At 38.3% G+C, this 15,419-nt stretch overlaps 8 non-coding genes across 8 annotated transcripts; all 8 read left to right on the top strand.

The window, feature by feature from the left end:
• The first annotated feature begins 893 nt into the window (after positions 1 to 893).
• Positions 894 to 975, top strand: TRNAS-CGA (transfer RNA serine (anticodon CGA)). The gene has a single exon. It is a non-coding gene; the product is annotated as a tRNA-Ser (tRNA).
• Positions 976 to 3,669: 2,694 nt separating this feature from the next.
• Positions 3,670 to 3,751, top strand: TRNAS-CGA (transfer RNA serine (anticodon CGA)). The gene has a single exon. It is a non-coding gene; the product is annotated as a tRNA-Ser (tRNA).
• Positions 3,752 to 5,230: 1,479 nt separating this feature from the next.
• Positions 5,231 to 5,312, top strand: TRNAS-CGA (transfer RNA serine (anticodon CGA)). The gene has a single exon. It is a non-coding gene; the product is annotated as a tRNA-Ser (tRNA).
• Positions 5,313 to 6,791: 1,479 nt separating this feature from the next.
• On the top strand, positions 6,792 to 6,873 carry TRNAS-CGA (transfer RNA serine (anticodon CGA)). The gene has a single exon. It is a non-coding gene; the product is annotated as a tRNA-Ser (tRNA).
• A 1,479-nt stretch (positions 6,874 to 8,352) lies between these two features.
• TRNAS-CGA (transfer RNA serine (anticodon CGA)) lies at positions 8,353 to 8,434 on the top strand. The gene has a single exon. It is a non-coding gene; the product is annotated as a tRNA-Ser (tRNA).
• Positions 8,435 to 9,914: 1,480 nt separating this feature from the next.
• TRNAS-CGA (transfer RNA serine (anticodon CGA)) lies at positions 9,915 to 9,996 on the top strand. The gene has a single exon. It is a non-coding gene; the product is annotated as a tRNA-Ser (tRNA).
• Positions 9,997 to 11,475: 1,479 nt separating this feature from the next.
• TRNAS-CGA (transfer RNA serine (anticodon CGA)) lies at positions 11,476 to 11,557 on the top strand. The gene has a single exon. It is a non-coding gene; the product is annotated as a tRNA-Ser (tRNA).
• A 1,479-nt stretch (positions 11,558 to 13,036) lies between these two features.
• Positions 13,037 to 13,118, top strand: TRNAS-UGA (transfer RNA serine (anticodon UGA)). The gene has a single exon. It is a non-coding gene; the product is annotated as a tRNA-Ser (tRNA).
• The last annotated feature ends 2,301 nt before the right edge of the window (positions 13,119 to 15,419 follow it).

Raw genomic sequence — 15,419 nt, 5'->3', positions numbered from 1 at the left:
ACAGTGTGATAATATAGTACACTGCGTCCATTCCCGACTGTGTTTTCAACAGGTGATATCTTAGGTTCTGTCACAGCTAGAACTGTGATTTTGGTGTCTTATGAAAGAGTAGAATCCAGTCTTTCAAATGCCACCAAATCTGCTTTTTTAGGTGGCCCACAGCCCGAGATATGGCTGTTTGAATTGATCCCCCTTCCCTGTAGCTTGAGTTTCACAATGTGTGTGAAGCAGCTTCATGCTGATAGGACAGCATCAGATGCTGAGAGTCAGCTCCACCTCAGGAAAATTGCTGCTGTTACCTCCCAGATGTCTAATAAAGGCTAAATTACATATTTAGAAAATGCTCATAACTTTGCAAATAATAAACATTTTTTTACTACAAATCACCCTGTAGTTATCAGCAGCAAAGCACCTATTAGACTAGTTAGGAGTTAGGGACCTGATAAACTGGTAACAGAGTCCCTTTAAGAGCTCTTCAAAAGTTTTTCCCACAATGGATGTTAAGCTTACTGGTCTATAATTACTTTGTATTGAACTTACTACTTATAGAAAACTCAATGACATTCATGGGGTCTCTGTCACCAATGAAAAACCCGATAGATTTTTAATCGCCTATAAAGAATTTGATTCATCATATACTTTCGTTATGTAAACTTAAATAATAAACAAGTGAATAAACTAAAGCAACTGACAGCAAGGCACTGCTGAGAATTGAACTCAGGATCTCCTGTTTACTAGACAGGCACTTTAACCAACTAAGCCACAGCACCAAAGCACTTTTCTTCTCACGGTGTCCTACCACACAGCTCAGTTCAGAGCAAAAGACTGATCTCAAATTTTAGGCTAGCCCCTTAGGTGTAGTTGCCAGAAGTCTTAACAGTCAGGGTACATAAGTTGTGATGGCCGAGTGGTTAAGGCGTTGGATTCGAAATCCAATGGGGTCTCCCTGCACAGGTTCAAGTCCTGTTCACAACGTTCTATTTTAAGAAGAGAACTTCCAGAAACATATTAAAGTTTGTCACCTATAGAAAGTGTTATTTTAATTCCATCCTCTTTGTCACTGATTAATTACATTAATAATAGTGGTTCCAGCTGTGCCCCTGGCTTACAACTCTGAAAAGCGAGCAATATTTAGAGTATAAATCACTATAACTACAGCATCCCATTTGTCCAGACTTTTATTTTTCTCTTGATAAATACAAATCAGGTTGGTTGGACAACTTCTGCCCTTAGTAAATCTCTGCTTGCTGTCAATTATAATACTATTTTCTGTCAAATACTCCTGTATATAGTCCCTTAAATGGACTCTGTCACCAGTTTATCAATTCCCAATTTCCTAACTAGCCTAATAGGCGCTATGATGCTGATAACTACAGTGTGATTTGTTGTTTTTTGTTTTAAAAACGTTTATTTGCAAAGTTATGAGCATTTATTTATATATACTAATGTAGCTCTAATAGCCAAATAGGAGATGACTCCTTTTTACTCTGGGCAGCTAATGTTTTCTGTATGACGCTGTCCAATCAGCATACAACTTCTCCCCCTTCCCTGTCCAGCAACACAGTGTGATAATATAGTACACTGCGTCCATTCCCGACTGTGTTTTCAACAGGTGATATCTTAGGTTCTGTCACAGCTAGAACTGTGATTTTGGTGTCTTATGAAAGAGTAGAATCCAGTCTTTCAAATGCCACCAAATCTGCTTTTTTAGGTGGCCCACAGCCCGAGATATGGCTGTTTGAATTGATCCCCCTTCCCTGTAGCTTGAGTTTCACAATGTGTGTGAAGCAGCTTCATGCTGATAGGACAGCATCAGATGCTGAGAGTCAGCTCCACCTCAGGAAAATTGCTGCTGTTACCTCCCAGATGTCTAATAAAGGCTAAATTACATATTTAGAAAATGCTCATAACTTTGCAAATAATAAACATTTTTTTACTACAAATCACCCTGTAGTTATCAGCAGCAAAGCACCTATTAGACTAGTTAGGAGTTAGGGACCTGATAAACTGGTAACAGAGTCCCTTTAAGAGCTCTTCAAAAGTTTTTCCCACAATGGATGTTAAGCTTACTGGTCTATAATTACTTTGTATTGAACTTACTACTTATAGAATACTCAATGACATTCATGGGGTCTCTGTCACCAATGAAAAACCCGATAGATTTTTAATCGCCTATAAAGAATTTGATTCATCATATACTTTAGTTATGTAAACTTAAATAATAAACTAGTGAATAAACTAAAGCAACTGATAGCAAGGCACTGCTGAGAATTGAACTCAGGATCTCCTGTTTACTAGACAGGCACTTTAACCAACTAAGCCACAGCACCAAAGCACTTTTCTTCTCACGGTGTCCTACCGCACAGCTCAGTTCAGAGCATTTGTCCAGACTTTTATTTTTCTCTTGATAAATACAAATCAGGTTGGTTGGACAACTTCTGCCCTTAGTAAATCTCTGCTTGCTGTCAATTATAATACTATTTTCTGTCAAATACTCCTGTATATAGTCCCTTAAATGGACTCTGTCACCAGTTTATCAATTCCCAATTTCCTAACTAGCCTAATAGGCGCTATGATGCTGATAACTACAGTGTGATTTGTTTTTTTTTGTTTTAAAAACGTTTATTTGCAAAGTTATGAGCATTTATTTATATATACTAATGTAGCTCTAATAGCCAAATAGGAGATGACTCCTTTTTACTCTGGGCAGCTAATGTTTTCTGTATGACGCTGTCCAATCAGCATACAACTTCTCCCCCTTCCCTGTCCAGCAACACAGTGTGATCATATAGTACACTGCGTCCATTCCCGACTGTGTTTTCAACAGGTGATATCTTCGGTTCTGTCACAGCTAGAACTGTGATTTTGGTGTCTTATGAAAGAGCAGAATCCAGTCTTTCAAATGCCACCAAATCTGCTTTTTTAGGTGGCCCACAGCCCGAGATATGGCTGTTTGAATTGATCCCCCTTCCCTGTAGCTTGAGTTTCACAATGTGTGTGAAGCAGCTTCATGCTGATAGGACAGCATCAGATGCTGAGAGTCAGCTCCACCTCAGGAGAATTGCTGCTGTTACCTCCCAGATGTCTAATAAAGGCTAAATTACATATTTAGAAAATGCTCATAACTTTGCAAATAATAAACATTTTTTTTACTACAAATCACCCTGTAGTTATCAGCAGCAAAGCACCTATTAGACTAGTTAGGAGTTAGGGACCTGATAAACTGGTAACAGAGTCCCTTTAAGAGCTCTTCAAAAGTTTTTCCCACAATGGATGTTAAGCTTACTGGTCTATAATTACTTTGTATTGAACTTACTACTTATAGAAAACTCAATGACATTCATGGGGTCTCTGTCACCAATGAAAAACCCGATAGATTTTTAATCGCCTATAAAGAATTTGATTCATCATATACTTTCGTTATGTAAACTTAAATAATAAACAAGTGAATAAACTAAAGCAACTGACAGCAAGGCACTGCTGAGAATTGAACTCAGGATCTCCTGTTTACTAGACAGGCACTTTAACCAACTAAGCCACAGCACCAAAGCACTTTTCTTCTCACGGTGTCCTACCACACAGCTCAGTTCAGAGCAAAAGACTGATCTCAAATTTTAGGCTAGCCCCTTAGGTGTAGTTGCCAGAAGTCTTAACAGTCAGGGTACATAAGTTGTGATGGCCGAGTGGTTAAGGCGTTGGATTCGAAATCCAATGGGGTCTCCCTGCACAGGTTCAAGTCCTGTTCACAACGTTCTATTTTAAGAAGAGAACTTCCAGAAACATATTAAAGTTTGTCACCTATAGAAAGAGTTATTTTAATTCCATCCTCTTTGTCACTGATTAATTACATTAATAATAGTGGTTCCAGCTGTGCCCCTGGCTTACAACTCTGAAAAGCGAGCAATATTTAGAGTATAAATCACTATAACTACAGCATCCCATTTGTCCAGACTTTTATTTTTCTCTTGATAAATACAAATCAGGTTGGTTGGACAACTTCTGCCCTTAGTAAATCTCTGCTTGCTGTCAATTATAATACTATTTTCTGTCAAATACTCCTGTATATAGTCCCTTAAATGGACTCTGTCACCAGTTTATCAATTCCCAATTTCCTAACTAGCCTAATAGGCGCTATGATGCTGATAACTACAGTGTGATTTGTTGTTTTTTGTTTTAAAAACGTTTATTTGCAAAGTTATGAGCATTTATTTATATATACTAATGTAGCTCTAATAGCCAAATAGGAGATGACTCCTTTTTACTCTGGGCAGCTAATGTTTTCTGTATGACGCTGTCCAATCAGCATACAACTTCTCCCCCTTCCCTGTCCAGCAACACAGTGTGATCATATAGTACACTGCGTCCATTCCCGACTGTGTTTTCAACAGGTGATATCTTCGGTTCTGTCACAGCTAGAACTGTGATTTTGGTGTCTTATGAAAGAGTAGAATCCAGTCTTTCAAATGCCACCAAATCTGCTTTTTTAGGTGGCCCACAGCCCGAGATATGGCTGTTTGAATTGATCCCCCTTCCCTGTAGCTTGAGTTTCACAATGTGTGTGAAGCAGCTTCATGCTGATAGGACAGCATCAGATGCTGAGAGTCAGCTCCACCTCAGGAGAATTGCTGCTGTTACCTCCCAGATGTCTAATAAAGGCTAAATTACATATTTAGAAAATGCTCATAACTTTGCAAATAATAAACATTTTTTTTACTACAAATCACCCTGTAGTTATCAGCAGCAAAGCACCTATTAGACTAGTTAGGAGTTAGGGACCTGATAAACTGGTAACAGAGTCCCTTTAAGAGCTCTTCAAAAGTTTTTCCCACAATGGATGTTAAGCTTACTGGTCTATAATTACTTTGTATTGAACTTACTACTTATAGAAAACTCAATGACATTCATGGGGTCTCTGTCACCAATGAAAAACCCGATAGATTTTTAATCGCCTATAAAGAATTTGATTCATCATATACTTTCGTTATGTAAACTTAAATAATAAACAAGTGAATAAACTAAAGCAACTGATAGCAAGGCACTGCTGAGAATTGAACTCAGGATCTCCTGTTTACTAGACAGGCACTTTAACCAACTAAGCCACAGCACCAAAGCACTTTTCTTCTCACGGTGTCCTACCACACAGCTCAGTTCAGAGCAAAAGACTGATCTCAAATTTTAGGCTAGCCCCTTAGGTGTAGTTGCCAGAAGTCTTAACAGTCAGGGTACATAAGTTGTGATGGCCGAGTGGTTAAGGCGTTGGATTCGAAATCCAATGGGGTCTCCCTGCACAGGTTCAAGTCCTGTTCACAACGTTCTATTTTAAGAAGAGAACTTCCAGAAACATATTAAAGTTTGTCACCTATAGAAAGAGTTATTTTAATTCCATCCTCTTTGTCACTGATTAATTACATTAATAATAGTGGTTCCAGCTGTGCCCCTGGCTTACAACTCTGAAAAGCGAGCAATATTTAGAGTATAAATCACTATAACTACAGCATCCCATTTGTCCAGACTTTTATTTTTCTCTTGATAAATACAAATCAGGTTGGTTGGACAACTTCTGCCCTTAGTAAATCTCTGCTTGCTGTCAATTATAATACTATTTTCTGTCAAATACTCCTGTATATAGTCCCTTAAATGGACTCTGTCACCAGTTTATCAATTCCCAATTTCCTAACTAGCCTAATAGGCGCTATGATGCTGATAACTACAGTGTGATTTGTTGTTTTTTGTTTTAAAAACGTTTATTTGCAAAGTTATGAGCATTTATTTATATATACTAATGTAGCTCTAATAGCCAAATAGGAGATGACTCCTTTTTACTCTGGGCAGCTAATGTTTTCTGTATGACGCTGTCCAATCAGCATACAACTTCTCCCCCTTCCCTGTCCAGCAACACAGTGTGATCATATAGTACACTGCGTCCATTCCCGACTGTGTTTTCAACAGGTGATATCTTCGGTTCTGTCACAGCTAGAACTGTGATTTTGGTGTCTTATGAAAGAGTAGAATCCAGTCTTTCAAATGCCACCAAATCTGCTTTTTTAGGTGGCCCACAGCCCGAGATATGGCTGTTTGAATTGATCCCCCTTCCCTGTAGCTTGAGTTTCACAATGTGTGTGAAGCAGCTTCATGCTGATAGGACAGCATCAGATGCTGAGAGTCAGCTCCACCTCAGGAGAATTGCTGCTGTTACCTCCCAGATGTCTAATAAAGGCTAAATTACATATTTAGAAAATGCTCATAACTTTGCAAATAATAAACATTTTTTTTACTACAAATCACCCTGTAGTTATCAGCAGCAAAGCACCTATTAGACTAGTTAGGAGTTAGGGACCTGATAAACTGGTAACAGAGTCCCTTTAAGAGCTCTTCAAAAGTTTTTCCCACAATGGATGTTAAGCTTACTGGTCTATAATTACTTTGTATTGAACTTACTACTTATAGAAAACTCAATGACATTCATGGGGTCTCTGTCACCAATGAAAAACCCGATAGATTTTTAATCGCCTATAAAGAATTTGATTCATCATATACTTTCGTTATGTAAACTTAAATAATAAACAAGTGAATAAACTAAAGCAACTGATAGCAAGGCACTTCTGAGAATTGAACTCAGGATCTCCTGTTTCCTAGACAGGCACTTTAACCAACTAAGCCACAGCAGCAAAGCACTTTTCTTCTCACGGTGTCCTACCACACAGCTCAGTTCAGAGCAAAAGAGTGATCTCAAATTTTAGGCTAGCCCCTTAGGTGTAGTTGCCAGAAGTCTTAACAGTCAGGGTACATAAGTTGTGATGGCCGAGTGGTTAAGGCGTTGGATTCGAAATCCAATGGGGTCTCCCTGCACAGGTTCAAGTCCTGTTCACAACGTTCTATTTTAAGAAGAGAACTTCCAGAAACATATTAAAGTTTGTCACCTATAGAAAGAGTTATTTTAATTCCATCCTCTTTGTCACTGATTAATTACATTAATAATAGTGGTTCCAGCTGTGCCCCTGGCTTACAACTCTGAAAAGCGAGCAATATTTAGAGTATAAATCACTATAACTACAGCATCCCATTTGTCCAGACTTTTATTTTTCTCTTGATAAATACAAATCAGGTTGGTTGGACAACTTCTGCCCTTAGTAAATCTCTGCTTGCTGTCAATTATAATACTATTTTCTGTCAAATACTCCTGTATATAGTCCCTTAAATGGACTCTGTCACCAGTTTATCAATTCCCAATTTCCTAACTAGCCTAATAGGCGCTATGATGCTGATAACTACAGTGTGATTTGTTGTTTTTTGTTTTAAAAACGTTTATTTGCAAAGTTATGAGCATTTATTTATATATACTAATGTAGCTCTAATAGCCAAATAGGAGATGACTCCTTTTTACTCTGGGCAGCTAATGTTTTCTGTATGACGCTGTCCAATCAGCATACAACTTCTCCCCCTTCCCTGTCCAGCAACACAGTGTGATCATATAGTACACTGCGTCCATTCCCGACTGTGTTTTCAACAGGTGATATCTTCGGTTCTGTCACAGCTAGAACTGTGATTTTGGTGTCTTATGAAAGAGTAGAATCCAGTCTTTCAAATGCCACCAAATCTGCTTTTTTAGGTGGCCCACAGCCCGAGATATGGCTGTTTGAATTGATCCCCCTTCCCTGTAGCTTGAGTTTCACAATGTGTGTGAAGCAGCTTCATGCTGATAGGACAGCATCAGATGCTGAGAGTCAGCTCCACCTCAGGAGAATTGCTGCTGTTACCTCCCAGATGTCTAATAAAGGCTAAATTACATATTTAGAAAATGCTCATAACTTTGCAAATAATAAACATTTTTTTTACTACAAATCACCCTGTAGTTATCAGCAGCAAAGCACCTATTAGACTAGTTAGGAGTTAGGGACCTGATAAACTGGTAACAGAGTCCCTTTAAGAGCTCTTCAAAAGTTTTTCCCACAATGGATGTTAAGCTTACTGGTCTATAATTACTTTGTATTGAACTTACTACTTATAGAAAACTCAATGACATTCATGGGGTCTCTGTCACCAATGAAAAACCCGATAGATTTTTAATCGCCTATAAAGAATTTGATTCATCATATACTTTCGTTATGTAAACTTAAATAATAAACAAGTGAATAAACTAAAGCAACTGACAGCAAGGCACTGCTGAGAATTGAACTCAGGATCTCCTGTTTACTAGACAGGCACTTTAACCAACTAAGCCACAGCACCAAAGCACTTTTCTTCTCACGGTGTCCTACCACACAGCTCAGTTCAGAGCAAAAGACTGATCTCAAATTTTAGGCTAGCCCCTTAGGTGTAGTTGCCAGAAGTCTTAACAGTCAGGGTACATAAGTTGTGATGGCCGAGTGGTTAAGGCGTTGGATTCGAAATCCAATGGGGTCTCCCTGCACAGGTTCAAGTCCTGTTCACAACGTTCTATTTTAAGAAGAGAACTTCCAGAAACATATTAAAGTTTGTCACCTATAGAAAGAGTTATTTTAATTCCATCCTCTTTGTCACTGATTAATTACATTAATAATAGTGGTTCCAGCTGTGCCCCTGGCTTACAACTCTGAAAAGCGAGCAATATTTAGAGTATAAATCACTATAACTACAGCATCCCATTTGTCCAGACTTTTATTTTTCTCTTGATAAATACAAATCAGGTTGGTTGGACAACTTCTGCCCTTAGTAAATCTCTGCTTGCTGTCAATTATAATACTATTTTCTGTCAAATACTCCTGTATATAGTCCCTTAAATGGACTCTGTCACCAGTTTATCAATTCCCAATTTCCTAACTAGCCTAATAGGCGCTATGATGCTGATAACTACAGTGTGATTTGTTGTTTTTTGTTTTAAAAACGTTTATTTGCAAAGTTATGAGCATTTATTTATATATACTAATGTAGCTCTAATAGCCAAATAGGAGATGACTCCTTTTTACTCTGGGCAGCTAATGTTTTCTGTATGACGCTGTCCAATCAGCATACAACTTCTCCCCCTTCCCTGTCCAGCAACACAGTGTGATCATATAGTACACTGCGTCCATTCCCGACTGTGTTTTCAACAGGTGATATCTTCCTTTCTGTCACAGCTAGAACTGTGATTTTGGTGTCTTATGAAAGAGTAGAATCCAGTCTTTCAAATGCCACAAAAATCTGCTTTTTTAGGTGGCCCACAGCCCGAGATATGGCTGTTTGAATTGATCCCCCTTCCCTGTAGCTTGAGTTTCACAATGTGTGTGAAGCAGCTTCATGCTGATAGGACAGCATCAGATGCTGAGAGTCAGCTCCACCTCAGGAGAATTGCTGCTGTTACCTCCCAGATGTCTAATAAAGGCTAAATTACATATTTAGAAAATGCTCATAACTTTGCAAATAATAAACATTTTTTTTACTACAAATCACCCTGTAGTTATCAGCAGCAAAGCACCTATTAGACTAGTTAGGAGTTAGGGACCTGATAAACTGGTAACAGAGTCCCTTTAAGAGCTCTTCAAAAGTTTTTCCCACAATGGATGTTAAGCTTACTGGTCTATAATTACTTTGTATTGAACTTACTACTTATAGAAAACTCAATGACATTCATGGGGTCTCTGTCACCAATGAAAAACCCGATAGATTTTTAATCGCCTATAAAGAATTTGATTCATCATATACTTTCGTTATGTAAACTTAAATAATAAACAAGTGAATAAACTAAAGCAACTGATAGCAAGGCACTTCTGAGAATTGAACTCAGGATCTCCTGTTTCCTAGACAGGCACTTTAACCAACTAAGCCACAGCAGCAAAGCACTTTTCTTCTCACGGTGTCCTACCACACAGCTCAGTTCAGAGCAAAAGACTGATCTCAAATTTTAGGCTAGCCCCTTAGGTGTAGTTGCCAGAAGTCTTAACAGTCAGGGTACATAAGTTGTGATGGCCGAGTGGTTAAGGCGTTGGATTCGAAATCCAATGGGGTCTCCCTGCACAGGTTCAAGTCCTGTTCACAACGTTCTATTTTAAGAAGAGAACTTCCAGAAACATATTAAAGTTTGTCACCTATAGAAAGAGTTATTTTAATTCCATCCTCTTTGTCACTGATTAATTACATTAATAATAGTGGTTCCAGCTGTGCCCCTGGCTTACAACTCTGAAAAGCGAGCAATATTTAGAGTATAAATCACTATAACTACAGCATCCCATTTGTCCAGACTTTTATTTTTCTCTTGATAAATACAAATCAGGTTGGTTGGACAACTTCTGCCCTTAGTAAATCTCTGCTTGCTGTCAATTATAATACTATTTTCTGTCAAATACTCCTGTATATAGTCCCTTAAATGGACTCTGTCACCAGTTTATCAATTCCCAATTTCCTAACTAGCCTAATAGGCGCTATGATGCTGATAACTACAGTGTGATTTGTTGTTTTTTGTTTTAAAAACGTTTATTTGCAAAGTTATGAGCATTTATTTATATATACTAATGTAGCTCTAATAGCCAAATAGGAGATGACTCCTTTTTACTCTGGGCAGCTAATGTTTTCTGTATGACGCTGTCCAATCAGCATACAACTTCTCCCCCTTCCCTGTCCAGCAACACAGTGTGATCATATAGTACACTGCGTCCATTCCCGACTGTGTTTTCAACAGGTGATATCTTCGGTTCTGTCACAGCTAGAACTGTGATTTTGGTGTCTTATGAAAGAGTAGAATCCAGTCTTTCAAATGCCACCAAATCTGCTTTTTTAGGTGGCCCACAGCCCGAGATATGGCTGTTTGAATTGATCCCCCTTCCCTGTAGCTTGAGTTTCACAATGTGTGTGAAGCAGCTTCATGCTGATAGGACAGCATCAGATGCTGAGAGTCAGCTCCACCTCAGGAGAATTGCTGCTGTTACCTCCCAGATGTCTAATAAAGGCTAAATTACATATTTAGAAAATGCTCATAACTTTGCAAATAATAAACATTTTTTTTACTACAAATCACCCTGTAGTTATCAGCAGCAAAGCACCTATTAGACTAGTTAGGAGTTAGGGACCTGATAAACTGGTAACAGAGTCCCTTTAAGAGCTCTTCAAAAGTTTTTCCCACAATGGATGTTAAGCTTACTGGTCTATAATTACTTTGTATTGAACTTACTACTTATAGAAAACTCAATGACATTCATGGGGTCTCTGTCACCAATGAAAAACCCGATAGATTTTTAATCGCCTATAAAGAATTTGATTCATCATATACTTTCGTTATGTAAACTTAAATAATAAACAAGTGAATAAACTAAAGCAACTGACAGCAAGGCACTGCTGAGAATTGAACTCAGGATCTCCTGTTTACTAGACAGGCACTTTAACCAACTAAGCCACAGCACCAAAGCACTTTTCTTCTCACGGTGTCCTACCACACAGCTCAGTTCAGAGCAAAAGACTGATCTCAAATTTTAGGCTAGCCCCTTAGGTGTAGTTGCCAGAAGTCTTAACAGTCAGGGTACATAAGTTGTGATGGCCGAGTGGTTAAGGCGTTGGATTCGAAATCCAATGGGGTCTCCCTGCACAGGTTCAAGTCCTGTTCACAACGTTCTATTTTAAGAAGAGAACTTCCAGAAACATATTAAAGTTTGTCACCTATAGAAAGAGTTATTTTAATTCCATCCTCTTTGTCACTGATTAATTACATTAATAATAGTGGTTCCAGCTGTGCCCCTGGCTTACAACTCTGAAAAGCGAGCAATATTTAGAGTATAAATCACTATAACTACAGCATCCCATTTGTCCAGACTTTTATTTTTCTCTTGATAAATACAAATCAGGTTGGTTGGACAACTTCTGCCCTTAGTAAATCTCTGCTTGCTGTCAATTATAATACTATTTTCTGTCAAATACTCCTGTATATAGTCCCTTAAATGGACTCTGTCACCAGTTTATCAATTCCCAATTTCCTAACTAGCCTAATAGGCGCTATGATGCTGATAACTACAGTGTGATTTGTTGTTTTTTGTTTTAAAAACGTTTATTTGCAAAGTTATGAGCATTTATTTATATATACTAATGTAGCTCTAATAGCCAAATAGGAGATGACTCCTTTTTACTCTGGGCAGCTAATGTTTTCTGTATGACGCTGTCCAATCAGCATACAACTTCTCCCCCTTCCCTGTCCAGCAACACAGTGTGATCATATAGTACACTGCGTCCATTCCCGACTGTGTTTTCAACAGGTGATATCTTCCTTTCTGTCACAGCTAGAACTGTGATTTTGGTGTCTTATGAAAGAGTAGAATCCAGTCTTTCAAATGCCACAAAAATCTGCTTTTTTAGGTGGCCCACAGCCCGAGATATGGCTGTTTGAATTGATCCCCCTTCCCTGTAGCTTGAGTTTCACAATGTGTGTGAAGCAGCTTCATGCTGATAGGACAGCATCAGATGCTGAGAGTCAGCTCCACCTCAGGAGAATTGCTGCTGTTACCTCCCAGATGTCTAATAAAGGCTAAATTACATATTTAGAAAATGCTCATAACTTTGCAAATAATAAACATTTTTTTACTACAAATCACCCTGTAGTTATCAGCAGCAAAGCACCTATTAGACTAGTTAGGAGTTAGGGACCTGATAAACTGGTAACAGAGTCCCTTTAAGAGCTCTTCAAAAGTTTTTCCCACAATGGATGTTAAGCTTACTGGTCTATAATTACTTTGTATTGAACTTACTACTTATAGAAAACTCAATGACATTCATGGGGTCTCTGTCACCAATGAAAAACCCGATAGATTTTTAATCGCCTATAAAGAATTTGATTCATCATATACTTTAGTTATGTAAACTTAAATAATAAACAAGTGAATAAACTAAAGCAACTGATAGCAAGGCACTGCTGAGAAATGAACTCAGGATCTCCTGTTTACTAGACAGGCACTTTAACCAACTAAGCCACAGCACCAAAGCACTTTTCTTCTCACTGTGTCCTACCACACAGCTCAGTTCAGAGCAAAAGACTGATCTCATATTTTAGGCAAGCCCCTTAGGTGTAGTTGCCAGAAGTCTTAACAGTCAGGGTACATAAGTTGTGATGGCCGAGTGGTTAAGGCGTTGGATTTGAAATCCAATGGGGTCTCCCTGCACAGGTTCAAGTCCTGTTCACAACGTTCTATTTTAAGAAGAGAACTTCCAGAAACATATTAAAGTTTGTCACCTATAGAAAGAGTTATTTTAATTCCATCCTCTTTGTCACTGATTAATTACATTAATAATAGTGGTTCCAGCTGTGCCCCTGGCTTACAACTCTGAAAAGCGAGCAATATTTAGAGTATAAATCACTATAACTACAGCATCCCATTTGTCCAGACTTTTATTTTTCTCTTGATAAATACAAATCAGGTTGGTTGGACAACTTCTGCCCTTAGTAAATCTCTGCTTGCTGTCAATTATAATACTATTTTCTGTCAAATACTCCTGTATATAGTCCCTTAAATGGACTCTGTCACCAGTTTATCAATTCCCAATTTCCTAACTAGCCTAATAGGCGCTATGATGCTGATAACTACAGTGTGATTTGTTGTTTTTTGTTTTAAAAACGTTTATTTGCAAAGTTATGAGCATTTATTTATATATACTAATGTAGCTCTAATAGCCAAATAGGAGATGACTCCTTTTTACTCTGGGCAGCTAATGTTTTCTGTATGACGCTGTCCAATCAGCATACAACTTCTCCCCCTTCCCTGTCCAGCAACACAGTGTGATCATATAGTACGTCCATTCCCGACTGTGTTTTCAACAGGTGATATCTTCGGTTCTGTCACAGCTAGAACTGTGATTTTGGTGTATTATGAAAGAGTAGAATCCAGTCTTTCAAATGCCACCAAATCTGCTTTTTTAGGTGGCCCACAGCCCGAGATATGGCTGTTTGAATTGATCCCCCTTCCCTGTAGCTTGAGTTTCACAATGTGTGTGAAGCAGCTTCATGCTGATAGGACAGCATCAGATGCTGAGAGTCAGCTCCACCTCAGGAGAATTGCTGCTGTTACCTCCCAGATGTCTAATAAAGGCTAAATTACATATTTAGAAAATGCTCATAACTTTGCAAATAATAAACATTTTTTTACTACAAATCACCCTGTAGTTATCAGCAGCAAAGCACCTATTAGACTAGTTAGGAGTTAGGGACCTGATAAACTGGTAACAGAGTCCCTTTAAGAGCTCTTCAAAAGTTTTTCCCACAATGGATGTTAAGCTTACTGGTCTATAATTACTTTGTATTGAACGTACTAATTATAGAAAACTCAATGACATTCATGGGGTCTCTGTCACCAATGAAAAACCCGATAGATTTTTAATCGCCTATAAATAATTTGATTAATCATATACTTTAGTTATGTAAACTTAAATAATAAGCAAGTGAATAAACTAAAGCAACTGATAGCAAGGCACTGCTGAGTTTTGAACTCAGGATCTCCTGTTTACTAGACAGGCACTTTAACCAACTAAGCCACAGCACCAAAGCACTTTTCTTCTCACGGTGTCCTACCACACAGCTCAGTTCAGAGCAAAAGACTGATCTCATATTTTAGGCTAGCCCCTTAGGTGTAGTTGCCAGAAGTCTTAACAGTCCGGGTACATAAGTTGTGGTGGCCGAGTGGTTAAGGCGTTGGATTTGAAATCCACACAGGTTCAAGTCCTGTTCACAACGTTCTATTTTAAGAAGAGAACTTCCAGAAACATATTAAAGTTTGTCACCTATGGAAAGAGTTATTTCAATTTCATCCTCTTTGTCACTGATTAATTACATTAATAATAGTGGTTCCAGCTGTGCCCCTGGCTTACAACTCTGAAAAGCGAGCAATATTTAGAGTATAAATCACTATAACTACAGCATCCCATTTGTCCAGACTTTTATTTTTCTCTTGATAAATACAAATCAGGTTGGTTGGAAAACTTCTTCCCTTAGTAAATCTCTGCTTGCTGTCAATTATAATACTATTTTCTGTCACATACTCCTGCCCTTAGTAAATTCATTCCCTTAAATGGACTCTGTCACCAGTTTATCAATTCCCAATTTCCTAACTAGCCTAATAGGTGCTCTGATGCTGATAACTACAGTGTGATTTGTTGTTTTTTTGTTTTAAAAACGTTTATTTGCAAAGTTATGAGCATTTATTTATATATACTAATGTAGCTCTAATAGCCAAATAGGAGATGACTCCTTTTTACTCTGGGCAGCTAATGTTTTCTGTATGACGCTGTCCAATCAGCATACATCTTCTCCCCCTTCCCTGTCCAGCAACACAGTGTGATCATATAGTACACTGCGTCCATTCCCGACTGTGTTTCAACAGGTGATATCTTCGGTTCTGTCACAGCTAGAACTGTGATTTTGGTGTCATATGAAAGAGTAGAATCAAGTCTTTCAAATGCCACCAAATCTGCTTTTTTAGGTGGCCCACAGCCCG

This window comes from Rhinoderma darwinii (genome assembly GCF_050947455.1).
Source record: "Rhinoderma darwinii isolate aRhiDar2 chromosome 3 unlocalized genomic scaffold, aRhiDar2.hap1 SUPER_3_unloc_13, whole genome shotgun sequence".
NCBI classification, from domain to species: domain Eukaryota; kingdom Metazoa; phylum Chordata; class Amphibia; order Anura; family Rhinodermatidae; genus Rhinoderma; species Rhinoderma darwinii.
Note: the sequence above shows the minus strand (reverse complement) of the source record. Positions and strands in the feature narration are given on the sequence as shown.